The 15,630-nt window shown below is 39.2% G+C and overlaps 1 pseudogene; it reads right to left on the reverse strand.

The window, feature by feature from the left end:
* Window positions 1-256: 256 nt before the first annotated feature.
* LOC139361290 (large ribosomal subunit protein uL23 pseudogene) lies at window positions 257-15,630 on the reverse strand (annotated as a pseudogene).

Below are 15,630 nucleotides of genomic sequence, written 5' to 3' on the forward strand. Positions count from 1 at the left end.
GTGTTCTCCTCTTGGGTTGGAAGTTAATCCTGGCTTTTTGTTTCATGGTGTCTCTGTGATCTTGATCTTGCTCTTTTCATGGGAACTTTTCAGTTGACTAAATTCTCCCTTCTCAAACCTCTGCTGACTATGTGTTCCACAAATATGGAGCTAATTCTACTTCCTTTCCTGTTTGCATGACTTTACTAAGAATAAGAATTATTTAGAACTTTAATGGCTCCTTTGAGAAAATTTTTATCTTCCAAACTGACTCCTTTTAGATCTTTCCCTTCCCATTTGAGTCTCTCAACTCCCTACAATCACTGAAACTTTAGGCACCCTGCTCCATGCCTTGGAGGCTCTCAACATGCTCAAGAATCTGCAAAAGCAAACACCTGGGGCTGAAAAATAAAACAGAAAAAAAAATTATTTCTCAGCCTCTGTAAGATTGTATGTCAAAACAAAAGAAAATCTTACATATCTCCAAAATTATTAGCGAGAAAAAAGCTTTAGCCCTCATATGAAGAAGGTAAAAACTTGTTCCATTTTCCAGAAACACAGTTATAATACAAATAAAAAATGGGGCAAAGACAAAAACCAAGTCTTCTGTATAAACTAGTAAATTTTGTATTATTGTAATCACATTAGTCAGGGTTCTCCCGAAAGGCAGAATCAATGTGATATATGTAGATAGATAGATGAGAGAAGACTCATTAGGGGAATTGGTTCACATAATTATGGAGGCTGAGAAGTTCCACGATAGCCTATCGCCAAGTTGGAGAACTAGGAAAGCGTAGCATGGCTCAGTCCAGGTCAAAAGGACTCAGAATGAGGGAAGCCAATGGTGTAACTCTCATTCTGAGGCCAAAGGCCTGAGACCCTAAAGTTCTGATGTCAAGGGCAGGAGAAGAAGGATGTTTCCATTTCAGAAGGAGATAATTCCCCTTTCCTCTTCCTTTTCGTTCTATCTGTGTTCTCAACCAATTGGATGGTGCCTGTATTCATCCATTTATACACTGCTATGAAGAAATACCCGAGTCTGAGCAATTTATAAAGAACAAAGAGGTTTAATGCGCTGACAGTTCCACATGGCTGGAGGGGCCTCACAACCATGGTGGAAGGGGAAGCAAAGACGTGCTTCTTCACATGGCAGCAACAAGGAGAAGTGCTGAGCCAAATGGGAAAAGCTCCTTATAAAAACATCAGATCATGAGAACTCACTCACTATCATGAGAACAGCATGGCAGTAACCACCACCATGATTCAATCACCTCCAACTGGGTCCCTCCCACGACATGTAGGAATTATAAGAACTACAATTCAAGATGAGATCTGAGTGGGGACACAGCAAAACCATATCTGTGCCCATCTACATTGGGTCAGGGTTATCTCAGTGTCTTCCAGAAATACCCTCACACATATGCCCAGAAATTGTGTTTTACCAGCTGTGTGTCTCTTAATCCAATCAAGTAGATGTCTAAAATTAACCATCAGAATATTTATGCCTGATTCATGGCTGAAATTTCAGGATGAAAGCTATGAAATCTCTATTTGTGTTTGTATGTCTATTAATGTGTGTTATGTATATGTGATATTTTCTTAACTCAGGTTAGCGTTGCAAAATTCATTTATAAAATTCTTTAAAAGTGTTCTATTCTAACTTGGCTTGGAAAAACATAAGCATTTATAAATAAATATTCACCAAACTCCTAGAAATATAGGAACTGGTCAAATGTTTTTTAAGTTAACACGATTTGGATAAAACTTAGTTAAATAAGGTTAATATAATATTTTTGGTGTAATAAAACAACTATGTCTTCAAAGTTACCACTATCGAATATAAAACAAACATAAATTCCTATTCTGCTTGAGTTCTACTCAAATAAGCTAATATTATACTTACTAGAAACGTAAAATCTTAAAGCTTTTAAATTTGATTCTAATTAAGTTGTCATTCTTATGAAAAACATTATTTCTTTTTTATGGTGAAAAGATATACATATATTTAGAGTTAGTCAGTTGGACTCGGTTTAGATGATCCCAATTTTGTTGCAACATCCAAAGCATCATAATCAGGAGCGAGTCGAACATATGCCTTCTTCTCTTTATCAGGTCGAATCAGGATGTTGACTGTGGCCACATCCATGTCCCAGAGCTTCTTCACAGACTGTTTAATCTGGTGCTTGCTGGCTTTAACATCCACAATGAACACAAGTATGTTGTTTTCTTCTATCTTCTTCATGGCCGACTCAGTGGTCAGTGGAAACTTGATGATAGCATAGTGGTCAAGCTTGTTTCTCCTGGGGGTGATCTTCCGAGGATATGTGGGCTGCCTCCGGAGTCGCAGTGTCTTGGGCCACCTCAAGGTGAATGACATGTGGATCTTCTTTTCTGTATGTTGCTGTGGACACCTTTCAACACTGCCTTCTTGGCCTTTAAAGCTTTGGCTTTGGCTTTGGCTTTAGGAGGGGCAGGAACTTCCTTCTTCACTTTCGGTGCCATCTTGTGAAAAGCGAAAAACATTATTTCAAAAATAATTTGTTTATTGTAAATCTGCTTAATAGTAGTTTCCAAAATACTTTTGGTAATTTTTAACCTTAAAGTTAAGCTAAGTAAAAGATTTGCATTAAATATCTAGACCATTTATAAATAAGATACAATACTAAAACATTACTTACTGAACATAAATAATTCAAGTTTATATAATTTTTGCTTCTTATTTTTACAGAGAGACTAAAGATATTTTGGACCATTAATAAACATGTTTTTGTCTACCACAATGAGAAATTGTACGATAAGGAAACTATTCATGTAGATGTTGGGAGATGGTATATGTAGATGTTGTAGATGTTGGGAGATGTAGATGTTGGGAGATGGTATACTCATACATTTTCTAACCTACTATGGAATGCTAATATATGACAGTTTATAACTGTTTACTTGTTAGTTTTCTCTGGAAAATAAAAGATTACTAAGTATTAAAATTATAATCAATATGTGTAAATAAAACTACTAGAAGCAATAGAATAACTAGAAACAACTCTATGCAAAGCATGCAAGAAAAGTAGGGCATGATTCACAAGTAAAGTAGGATGTATTTTTTATAAGGAAAACCTTACAAAAAATACAAATAAAAAGAGATATCTAACCTTCCCTGTGTTATATTTGTATCAGTAAAATGTTGTTTTCAGAAATTATATAAAATTCCTGGAAATTTGTCAATGTCCTCCTTATCCATGCTATGTGCCAGTATAGAGTTATGAGTCATAATTCCAATTATTATTTTAAATGTTATGCCGGGTGCAGTGGCTTATGCCTGTAATCCCAGCACTTTGGGAGGCCGAGGTGGGTGGATCACAAGGTCAGGAGATCAAGACCATCCTGGCTAACACGGTGAAACCCCATCTCTACTAAAAATACAAAAAATTAGCTGGGCGTGGTGGCAGACACCTGTAGTCACAGCTACTCGGGAGGCTGAGGGAGGAGAATGGCGTGAACCTGGGAGGCGGAGCTTGCAGTGTGCTGAGATCACGCCATTGTACTCAAGCCTGGGTGACAGAGCGAGACTCTGTTTCTAAATAAATAAATAAATAAATGTTGTATGCCACAGAAAAAATCAAATATCCTTGTCAACTGTGGTATAATCACAGACATTTCATACTCTTTGTCATTTAGATATTATTTCTCCCTGATGCTTTCCTGAAAGCTCCTGCGATCAGCTACAGGTCAGAATGTTCATCTCCAATACAGGACTCCCTCTGAGACTCATGGAAAAGAGTATGACAGGTACTCTGGTTAAAGACTTCTGATGATATTGCTTAAATAACTTTAAGACCATACACTTGACTCAGTGAAGATCTCCAGAAGCCTGGTGGAGAAATTGATGGGGTCATGAGACTGCTAACCCAAGATCCAGCAAGACTGGAATTGATTACGTGGCACTGAATGAACTGATGAAAATTGATTATAATTTTATAGCTTTTTAGAGCATTGCTAGTTCTTTAATATTCTAGTTTCTGAATTTAAGAAATCTCTTTCTCTTAATTTAACTGTAACTTACAACAATTTGGTAGATTATACTTTTGTAAACAGAAATGAAGCGTTTACATTTTTTTCCCTGCCTAATCTCTCCAGAATTTTGAAATTCTTACTGAGTACTCTTTTTTTCATGATGATATAGTTATTAGCAAAAGTCCAGTAAGAATCTGTTCACCTTATAACAGGACATAATTGGAAAATTTGGTTATATTATCAAGATTTTTACTGGAACATCATATTTTAGAAGTGTACCTAAGATCAGTTACGACCAGCAATTTTAAGGAAGTAAGGTTGACTATTATGGAGACAATGCTTACAAAACACTGTGAGAAATGGGAAAGTTCTTCTTCAAAGATTGTAAAAAGTCACAATTTCTTACTATAAGATTGCTATCCACTGTGTGTGTGTGTGTGTGTGTGTGTGTGTGTGTGTGTGTGTGTGTGTTCCAAATCAGTTGTCCTAGCTTGCTCCGGCATGCCTGGACAGAACTAGACAAGCCCCAGCCCATAGTGTATGCCATTCCTTATTTGGAGATGCTTCCTTAACTATCCCTGGCAACTTCCTTTTCTTTCTTTGTTCTATTCCCCTTACCTAATTGAGAAAGTTTTAAACTAATAGCCAATTGGGTAAAGTGTAAAATGTGAGGTCCTATTCCAGCCAATGGTAACTGGACACAGCAGTAGGGTAGACACATCAGGTTATAAGTAACTCTGTCTCCTTTGTTCGGTGTGCTCTTGTGGCTGGACAGCTATTGAGTAGCACCCTTTCTGCAGAAAGTAAAGCTCGCCTTGCTAAGAGATTATTTGTTCCCATGTTAATTCTTTTTTTTTTTTTTTTTTTTTAGAACACCAAAAACTTCATTCCCAACAGCACTCTGAGAAAAGTCAGCCTGATACTTACATTACAGGGATCACAGCGTTACAGGTTAGTAAAGAAGGTCATTTCCTGGTAGGCCCAGGAATTTAGGGATATTTGGGGGGACTCAAGAAGAGAGGAATTCACACAAAGCTATAAGGACTGCAGCTGAAATTTGATAGTATGTTCTTAGCTTGGCTTTTAGCCTGAATGAGGCCTTTAAAAGTCAAATCTGAGATTCTGTATGAAAACTTCCAGCAAAGAAACTTGAAAGCACCTATGTGCTCATCTCCTGTTCTTGCTGCACTTACGTAAATAATCAAGCAAAATCTAACAAAACTATACTTGAATTTAAAACAAGAATAGTCTTACTTTGATTATGGTCAAAAATGATGGTTACTACAGAGAATAATTTTATGTTTCAATGGAAAACTATAACTTGGCCGGGCATGGTGGCACATGCCTATAATTCCAGCACTTTGGGAGGCCAGGAGTTCTAGATCAGCCGAGGCAACATGTTGGAAACCCCGTCTCTACCAAAAATATAAAAATTAGATGGGCACGATGATATGTGCCTGTAGTCCCAGCTAATCAGGAGGCTGAGGAGGGAGGATCACTTGCACCAAGGAGGTAGAGGTTACAGTGAGCCGAGATTGTTGCACCTTTGCACTCCAGCCTGGGTGACAGAGCCAGACCCTGTCTTGAAAAATTTTTTTTTTTTTTTAAGGAAAGCTATAGTTATTGTGGGTTATCAGATTCTAGTCTTGTTTCTTGTTTTGGGGCTATTTTTACCTCTTTGTAAACTGGATCCTGCCATCTGATGAATTTTGTCCCACAATGATACTTGTGGAATAAGAAGCCAAGTATTGTCTCTCCTACTAATATATCTATTGTCAGTTAATTTGAAGGTCTCCAACCCTGGAACAAAGTTAGAAGAGGTAGGTTTTGCTCCCCAAAATGCATAACCAAACTGTGGTACATTCATGCAATGGAATACTATTTAGCCATAGAAAGGAACAAGCTATCAACTCACACAAAGACATGAGTGAATCTTGTATGCACATTGCTAAGTGGAAGAAGACAGTCTGAGGAGAATACACACAGTGTGACCTCATTTAATGAGACACTGCAGAAAGCAAACTACACAGATGGGAAACCATTGGCTCCATGGGGTGGGGGTTTCAAGCATTTCATATGATACTTTAATAGTGGGATACCTACCACAATGCACTGGTCAAAATACGCAGAATTTTACAACCAAATGGGTAAATCAAACTCTATTCAAATTAAACAAAATTACTCAGGATGTGGAGTATCCCAGGACAGAATACATCATGTGAAAAATAATTTAACTATGCTACAAATTACTGTGGTTTGGATGTGGTTTGTCCCTGCAAAAACTCGTGTTGAAATTTGACCCCCAATGTGGCGGTGTGGGGCAGTGGGGCCTAGTGGAAGGTGTTTGGGTCATGGGGACGGATCCCTCATGAATAGATTAATGTTCTCCATGGGGATGAGTGAGTTCTGCTCTCACAGGAATGGATTAATTCCTGCAGGAGTAGGTAGTTAACAAGAGTCTGGGTTCCTTGGCTTCCCTCTTGCTTTCGTTCTTGCTATGTGATCTCTGGTGCACCCCTTGCTCCCCTTCCACTTTCCACCATGAGGTGAAAAAGACTGAGACTCCACCAGATGCAACTGCCCAATCTCAGACATTCCAGCCACCAGTATTGTGAGCCAAAAGGACCTTTTTTATTTATAAATTACCCAGCCTCAGGTATTCTGTTACAGAAGCACAAAACAGACTAAGACACAAATGTAGGAAAAAACTCACTGAAGGTGTAGGGAAAATGGTGTTGACCTAAGTCACTTTGAAAATTAATAGAATCCGTATGCTGAAGGCAAACAAACTATACTTCATCACTGGATTCTATTTTATAAAATTCTTTCCAACAGAAGCAATGGTGAACAATTGTAAAACCACAGTATCTGTATCTGGAATAAAACAATGACTTACATAAGTCGCAGATGGTAGTAACCAGGTTTCTCACTGTTGAAGTGGGAGGTTACAAATTAGCAAGGGGAGAAGGCTAGAATGATTCATGTGCTATTGAACGTAAACTTATGTTTAGTTTAATATAGATACACACAGTTCTACATAGAAAACTTTATAATTAGGTGTGTATAGGTAGGTTACACACACACATATACTTCCTAGCATTGCTAATGAGGAACAAGTGCTCATTCAACAATGTGCTCATTCGGCAGCCAGATGTAAGTTTTCCTACCATTCTGAAAGGAATGAGGCTCTTTGAAGAAATGTCTGATACTAGAACTGGGACAGTAAATATAGGAGTCGGGATAATCTTGAAGTATCAGAAAGTAAGTACTAAAAAAAATTAAAATATATCAAAGAAAAATAATAGCCAATAAAAACAGCTACTGATGGCCAACACAGGAATGAATTGTAGTGTTGAATAATAATTAAAGCTGAAAGTAATTATCTAGGTGTCTGTATTTGTATACACAGGTGAATAAGAAAACAGAGTTGCATAGAAATCTCCTTTGCAAAAGAATTCCAAGTAATTGATGTAGACACTCAGCCATCAATAATGTGGAGCCAACTCCTCACTCCGTAAGTGTGGGCTCTGCACAGTGACTTGCTCCAAAAGAACACATGCAGTATGGGCAAGGAGGAAAAATAACTTCACAGTGGAGAAACCTGACAAACAGTAGCTCTTCCAAATGATTCAAGTGAACATAAAAGGTGACAGTTCACCTTGAGAACATGCAGTGACAATGGGGGACATTCTACAAAATTCCTGACCAATCCTCCTCAGTACTATCAAGGTCATCATGACATGGAAAGCCTGACACACTGTCACAGCCAGGAAGAACCCACAGGGACGTGATGACCACATGTCATGCGTGATCCTGGATGGGATCCTGGGTCAGAGTAAGACAGAACCAAGGGCATCCAAATGAAATATGAACTTTAGTTAATAATAGTCTATCAGTATGGGTTCATTAACTATGACAAATTATGTAAGATATTAATAAGCCATGTGAGACACACTGATAGAATATGTTAATAAGAGATGTAACTAGGTTGCAGCTACATGGGAAATCTCTGCATTTTTGGGGGGGCAATTTCTGAGTAAGTAAAAAAAATGATGTAAAATAAAACTTTATTGAAAACAGTTATAATTTTTGAATACTTCTTTGTTTAATTATTTATACCACGAATGACTAGTAATTGACACTGTTAACTAGTCCTGTTTTTTTAAATAAGAGCATTTATGACACAAAAAATTAAACAGTACAGATTGATATATAAATCAAATGCTCTTTACATGTTTTCTGTTAGAGTAGTCACACATATGTGTAAACTTAATTATCATACTTTTTTCTTGTGCTGTAGTTGTGTCCTGGTTCATTCTCTAAAATGCTGTTCGCCTTAGACCGGGAAAAAAAACCTTACAGACTCTGTTTCAATTCATGGCTAAATATTTTCAAAACAGTGACTTTGTAAAAATATGTTCCAATGGAAAATTGATTCATTGTGATGGGATCACTTATTCCAAAGACTTCCTGTCTTCATTTCGTGTCCATGGCTACCTTTTAGCCATAATACAAAAGAATTGCCCATGTGTTTCTTGTTGTTCTGAAGGTTTATAGATATACAGGGGTTGGTTATATTCATGTTTATTTACATATATGTTTAAAATTGTCCATATAAGGGTTTTAAAGATTCCATTGGAAGCCTTATGTTTTAAAATGTACTCAGAATTTGTTTTAACCAGGGATGTTAAGACCTGCAGACATGGAAGTGACTGTCCCATTCAAACTCATAGATCCCTAGAAATAGGAGGCACAGGGACGCCCCAGGCAGAGGCAGGAGAGGGGAAGGCACGGGCAGGATCCTCTGCTGTAGTCTCTGTGGGACAGCAAGGGCAGGTAGGGCAGGCAGGCTTAGGCTGCCCAGCGTTAATAGCTTCAGCAGGCTCTGGGGCATAGGGGCCATTTCTAGTTGTCTAGTACCTCACCCTGTGGTGATTAAGGAAGGGCGGTATTGTCTCCTACAGTATCAGAGCTAGATAAAGTAGGTGGTTAGGAGTATGGGTTCTGAATTGGTAGTTTAATTGGCTGGTCCTGGGAAAGACAATCTTTTCCCAGTATACACTAGATGCTAGAGCGTCAAGAAAACAGAAAATAAGAAAATATAAGTAATGCATTCTGTGTGTACAGATGGAGTCTTCTTTTGCTTCCCCAAAGGAAGAGTCCACAGGAGCCTGGCACTCCTGGACCTGAGGAAACCCTGAAAATGTTGGTATCTGCAGATCCTCTCCAAAAAGAGGTCGCCAATCTCCTAAGACTACAAGCTGATCCCAGCATTCTGGGAGCCAAGAGGGAGAAAGAATCCGCTGATCTCCCTGCTCAGTAAATTGGCTTTCACTAAATACTGTCTTTGCATAAGCAGCATTATCCAGTGTCCTGGAGCTTAGAAAAGTTCTGTTTCAGTATCTGAAGAAAATAAATTGTTTCTTTTTCTGATGTCAGGGAGGAGCATTTGACTGCCAGTGTGGACTGAGGGGTCTTGGGATCAGTCTTCCCAATGTGCTTTGAACCGACCCTCTGTGTCTGTCTCACCATCTCCTCAGCTTACCTAGATACTTGGGAACCCTAACACAAGCCCTTCTAGGAGTCTGTGGTGTGGCTTAGCTGCCTCTGTAGGAATCTCTTGGGGTTAAACATTTTCCACTCTGCTAAGTCAGTGCCATCTGTTCTTTGGCTTCATCTTCAGAAGACCCTGAGCCCTTCCCCACCCTCCTTGCCCCACCCTCCACACCAACTGCGTGGCGCCCTTGAGGCCATAGGGTTGCTACCATAGGATTTTTGTATTGAGTGCTCTCATTCCAAGCAACTGTGAGAGATTTCTATGGCAGGGCCTCCGGGTTCCTGTCAAATTAAATTGTAGTTGAGGGGTGGGTGCTATTTAAGAAGCATCCCCCTTTCTCCTTCCTAACAGAGCCCTGAATTATTCAGTCACGTGGTTTGAAACGTGGGGTGGGTCCCGGTTGACTTAACCAGCACTGTCTCACCCTGTGTCACAGTTACTGGTTCCAAAGTGAGTGTATAACTGAGGCTCATGCCAGGTGCCACACAGCACTCCCTTGGTCCCCCTAATGGACTTTGGGATGGGCGGGGTCTGAGTTGTTCCAATTAGAGTCAAATACAAGTTGCGCTAGGTTGTTAGGAACAAGAGTGTGCTTGTTCATGCTCCCTCTTTGGTGAAGAATGCAACCTCAGAAATTGTTCCTGGAGATTTTGCCACATGCAGAATTATTCTGGCTTCACTGAAGGCAGAGCAGAAAATTGGGAAGAGACTGAGTCCTGGTAGCATACATGAGCTTCTGTGCTCAGATTCACCCTGAAGCCTGGCCTCCTTCTGAACTACCCACCTGAGTCAATAAATTTCCTTGTATTTAAAGTAAAATTGAGCTGGATTTTTAGTTACTTGCACCTGCAGGTGTTCTGTGAAGCTGGTACTGTGAGTTTGCATCTGAGAATATTTACAGTGTTTCTCTCATGGTTGAGTCAATCATTTCAAGGATGCTCTGAGGGTAAAAAGAACGATGAATTGTGAAGCAGTGAATTGTGCTGCCAGGCACAATTCATTGGACAATAGAAAGCCTCATCTCCTGGGCAGTAGAAAGTTTCATTGTACATAAATTACATATCTTGTTTCTGTCTCAACCTCTTATTTTTTCATATACAAAGGAGGTAAGGAAATCCAAATAAGTACAGCAGCTAATATGCCTCTCAGACATGATCCAAAACAGAATTGAATTATGTAAGCCTTGTTAAAATTCATCATCATCATTCATATTTCTGAATATTTAAATTAGAAATTCTGAAAAAGTAGTTTGTTTCAGAGGTAGTTTGTATGTAGGTAGGTATTTTTTCAGGATCAAAAGTTTATTTTTTATTATCTCATTGAGTTTAATTTACATATAACAAAATTTAGTAATTTTAAGTGTACAAATCAATGCATTTTGACAAATATACATATAGTCATGTACACAACAGTACCATTAAAATACATTTCATTACCCCCAAAATTCTCTTGCATGCTGCTGTAGTCAGTGACCCCTGCCCCACACCACAGCTTCCGGCAGTTGCTTTCTTTCACTCTAGTTTTGTTTGTCTTAGAATATGATACAGGCCACATGCAATGACTCAGGTCTGTAATCCTAGCACTAGATTGAGAAGTGGGGATCACTTGAGCCCAGGAACTTGAGACCAGCCTGGGCAACATGGCAAAACCCCATCTCTTAAAACACACACACACACACACACACACACACACACACACACACACACACACACAAATTAGCCAGGTGTGGTGGCACACCCCTTTGGTCCCAACCCCTTTGGTCCCAGATACTCAGGAGGCTGAAGAATCACCTGAGCCTGGGAAGTCAAGGCTGCGGTGATCTGTGATCATATCACTGCACTCCAGCCTTGGTGACAGAGTGAGATGTTATCTCAAAAAAGAAGTATTTGATATAAATGGAATCATATAGAATATTCTCTTATACCTAGTTTCTTTCAGGTATTCTAATGCCTTTGAGATACGTCCATGTGATTTCCAGTGCATATGTCACTCTTATGTTGGGCAGTAACCGTTGTAGGAATATATTACAGCTTATCTACTCTTCAGTGATAGACTATTTTAAAAATATTTGGCTATTAAGAAGAAAGTTGTTATGAATACTTATATTCAGACCTTTGTGTCAACAGATTTTCACTTCTCTTGGTTGAAAACTTAGGAGGAATTATTATTTTTTTAGGTTATGGATTTTTAAATGATTGTCAGTTGCCAGTTACTTTAAAAAAAAATGTAAGTTCTTAAATTTTAAAGTTTAGGATGCCTGACTACCCTGACAAAAACAAGCAATGGGGAAAGGATTTCCTATTTAATAAATGGTGTTGGGAAAACTGGCTAGCCATATGCAGAAAACTGAAACTAGACCCCTTCCTTACACCTTATACAAAAATTAACTCAAGATGGATTAAAGACTTAAACATAAGACCTAAAACCATAAAAACCCTAGAAGAAAACCTAGGCAATATCATTCAGGACATAGGCATGGCCAAAGACTTCATGACTAAAACGCCAAAAGCAACGACAACAAAAGCCAAAATTTACAAATGGGATCTAATTAAACGAAAGAGCTTGTGCACAGCAAAAGAAACTCTCATCAGAGTGAACAGGCAACCTACAGAATGGGAGAAAATGTTTGCAATCTATCCATCAGACAAAGGGCTAATATCCACAATCTACAAGGAACTTAAACAAATTTACAAGGAGAAAAAAAAACCATCAAGAAGTGGGTGAAGGATATGAACAGACACTTCTCAAAAGAAGACATTTATGTGGCCAAGAAACATATGAACAAAGGCTCATCATTACTGGTCATTAGAGAAATGCAAATCAAAACCACCATGAGATACCAACTCATGTTAGTTAGAATGGCGATCGTTAAAAAGTCAGGAAACAACAGATGCTGGAGAGGATGTGGAGAAATAGGAACACTTTTACACTGTTGGTGAGACTGTAAATTAGTTCAACCATTGTGGAAGACAGTGTGGCAATTCCTCAAGGATCTAGAACCAGAAATACCATTTGCTCCAGCAATCCCATTACTGGGTATATACCCAAAGGGTTATAAATCATTCTACTATAAAGACACATGCACACGTATGTTTACTGCAGCACTATTCACAATAGCAAAGACTGGGAACCAACCCAAATGCCCATCAATGATAGACTGAATAAAGAAAATGTGACACATATACATCATGGAATACTATGCAGTCATAAAAAAGGATGAGTTCATGTCCTTTGCAGGGACATGATGCTGGAAACCATCATTCTTGGCAAACTAACACAGGAACAGAAAAGCAAACACCGCATGTTCTCACTCATAAGTGGGAGTTGAACAATGAGAACACATGGACACAGGGAGGGGAACATCACACACGGGGGCCTGTTGCAGGGTCGGGGCCTAGGGGAAGGATGGCATTAGAAGAAATACCTAACATAGATGAAAGGTTGACATGTGTAGCAAACCACCATGGCACGTGTATACCTGTGTAACAAACCTGCACGTTCTGCTCATGTATCCCAGAACTTAAAGTATAAAAAAAAAAATAAAAGTCACAGGATGTTTATGATAGTATCTATTACACTGATGTTGACATCACACATGGCTGACTATTTGGAGACTCCAAGTGAAATTTCTTGCAGTTCTCAGTGCCAGGAAAATATGTATTTCTGGATAAAATCTCAAAAATTTTAGAAAAACTTCCAAGTTTCATAGTCTAGAGCTCTAACACTGGAATCTTCCAAATTTAAGGATTAATGATTTACCTAAATCTAAAAATAGTAGGTTGCAGATGTATTTAAACAGTGTGCCTAGGTAGTATGCTTATATATTAAGATTAAAATGGTCTTCTAAAGTTTATTAATTCTAATATAACCTTTATTGTTTCATGTAGACATATCTTTCTGGTTCCCAGGATAATTTAAACAATTAATTCTAAGCAACTATTAACTTAGTTCTAGATTGGGATATCTATTTATGCATTTGAAGCTTTAGATATGTATTTCAAATCAGAAATGTGTGCTGGTCATGGAAAGTTGTGACTTAGAGCCTCAGGTAAGTTTTTTTTCATGTGAACATACTGCTTCCAATTGTTGTTATGCCCAGAGCAGACAATTAATAAATACCCTTGGAACTGAATGAGTGATTAACTGCAAATATCACAATACATCTTCTTAGCGGGAATGATAATTAGACATATTTAGTCCTTGCTGTAACCTAAGAAAGGAATTCTTTTCATTAAATGTTTAATGTCTCACCCTGTTCATACAGCCGGAGTTACTGATTCAGTTTGATGTGAATTCAGTCTTATAAAAGACCCATCATTAAAACCTGCACTTATGCTTCCTATAGTATTGGAACTTCCAACTTGTATACAAAGTAGATATCCTTCATATTCTTAAAAACCACAAGAAATCTCCCTTTATTCATAATAAACACAGAATTAGGTATTCTATTAAACTGAACAATAGAACTCACTGGGAGTGACCACATAAACTATATCACGAATTGTCAAAGTGTCTGGAAAAGTCAGTGGGCCATTTCGCTCCACGCTGTGCCATGAGCCAACCAAGAGGGTTGTCAGTGACTCTGCGTGGGTCACCCAGGGCACGTGGTGCTGAGGCTGTCAAAGAGCAAGACGGGGCTGCATCTAAACTCAGGCCTCTGCTAAGTGTCCGAACTCGGGCAAGATGCTAAAGACTTTAGAGACGTTTCCTTTTCTATGATTGGGGTTATAACACTCACCCTGTCAGGTTCTCGTGTGCGTTGACAAGGCCGGCACGTGACACACCAGGGGCAGAGCTGGACGGGAACCTTCTTCCTCAGACATCAGGGTCCTCATGAGCATCAACAAAATAAAGAGAGCAGGAGAGCAGGAGAGCAGGAGAGTGGGGGAGCGGGGGAGTGGGGGAGCGGGGGAGCGGGGGAGCGGGGGAGCAGGGGAGCAGGGGAGCAGGGGAGCAGGGCATCTCCAGCTGTGTCGGGACTGCAGCAGGGACTCAGCAACAATCAGTCTCTTTTTCTTGTTTCATCCAAATCATATATTTAAAAAATAGGTGGGGTTATCATGGATGTTTATATTGATTCCTGGGATCAGACAAATATACCTTTCCTTGTCATGCTGTTTTCTCTTCCCAGATGGTTTGAAGAGCTTCGTTTTGGACTTGATATTCCTGGAGTGCATTTCTTTTTCTAATTAGTTCAGTCTTGACCCTGAGCCATCACCCCTCCAGAGTAGCAGGATATTCCACTCCACCATTGTTGGGGTGCCACAATTTCACTACTAATCAAAGGCTCCTTGGTTACTGAAAAATGAGAGACGTACCTCTAATAATCAGTCTAGATTGTCACTGCTCACTTCCTCATTTTCCAATTCCACAGGGGCCCCCCAAAGCCCGGAAGGTCTCATTTCAGACGTCTTATAGACCATGGGAACCAGGAAACACTGGGAACCCTAGGGCCAGCACCCACCTCATTTGCACCCTGTCTCTGTTTCCATCACCCTCTAGATATTGCCACAGAGCAGTGTTGGGACCCACTGGAGATCTGACTGCTCCCAGTCTGGGAAACTGCCTTCTCTCCCTCCACTGATATCGTATTTCTACTTTCCACCCCACAGAAATCCTTGAACTAATCACAAAAGGGATTGGTAGTTACCTGGTGTGAAGCAGAGCTGAGCCAAAGGATGAAGCAATATTGCAATGGACTCTGTCATTGATATCACTAGTTCGCAAATCTGTTACCACTATGGTCAAATTTTTATATTCACTTTAAAATTATAACTCATTCTGCTCATTGTATTCAAGGCAACATCTACCCTAAAATATACTCAGGCATTAATTTACGCTCTTCTGTTTACAAATGAGAATTCATAAGCAAATTGAGGTAGCAATTACATTTTTTTAAACTGAAGGCAAAACAGAAGACATATACACATACGTCAGTGAAACAAAACAAAGAGCCCAGAAACAGACTGAAATACAGCCAGCTGATCTCTGACAAAGGAGCAAAGGCAATTCAATGGAGAGAGGAGAGTCTTTTTAACAAATGATGCTGGAACAAATGGACATCCATGTGCAAAAAAAAAAAA

This window comes from Macaca nemestrina, unplaced genomic scaffold (genome assembly GCF_043159975.1).
Source record: "Macaca nemestrina isolate mMacNem1 unplaced genomic scaffold, mMacNem.hap1 Scaffold_138, whole genome shotgun sequence".
NCBI classification, from domain to species: domain Eukaryota; kingdom Metazoa; phylum Chordata; class Mammalia; order Primates; family Cercopithecidae; genus Macaca; species Macaca nemestrina.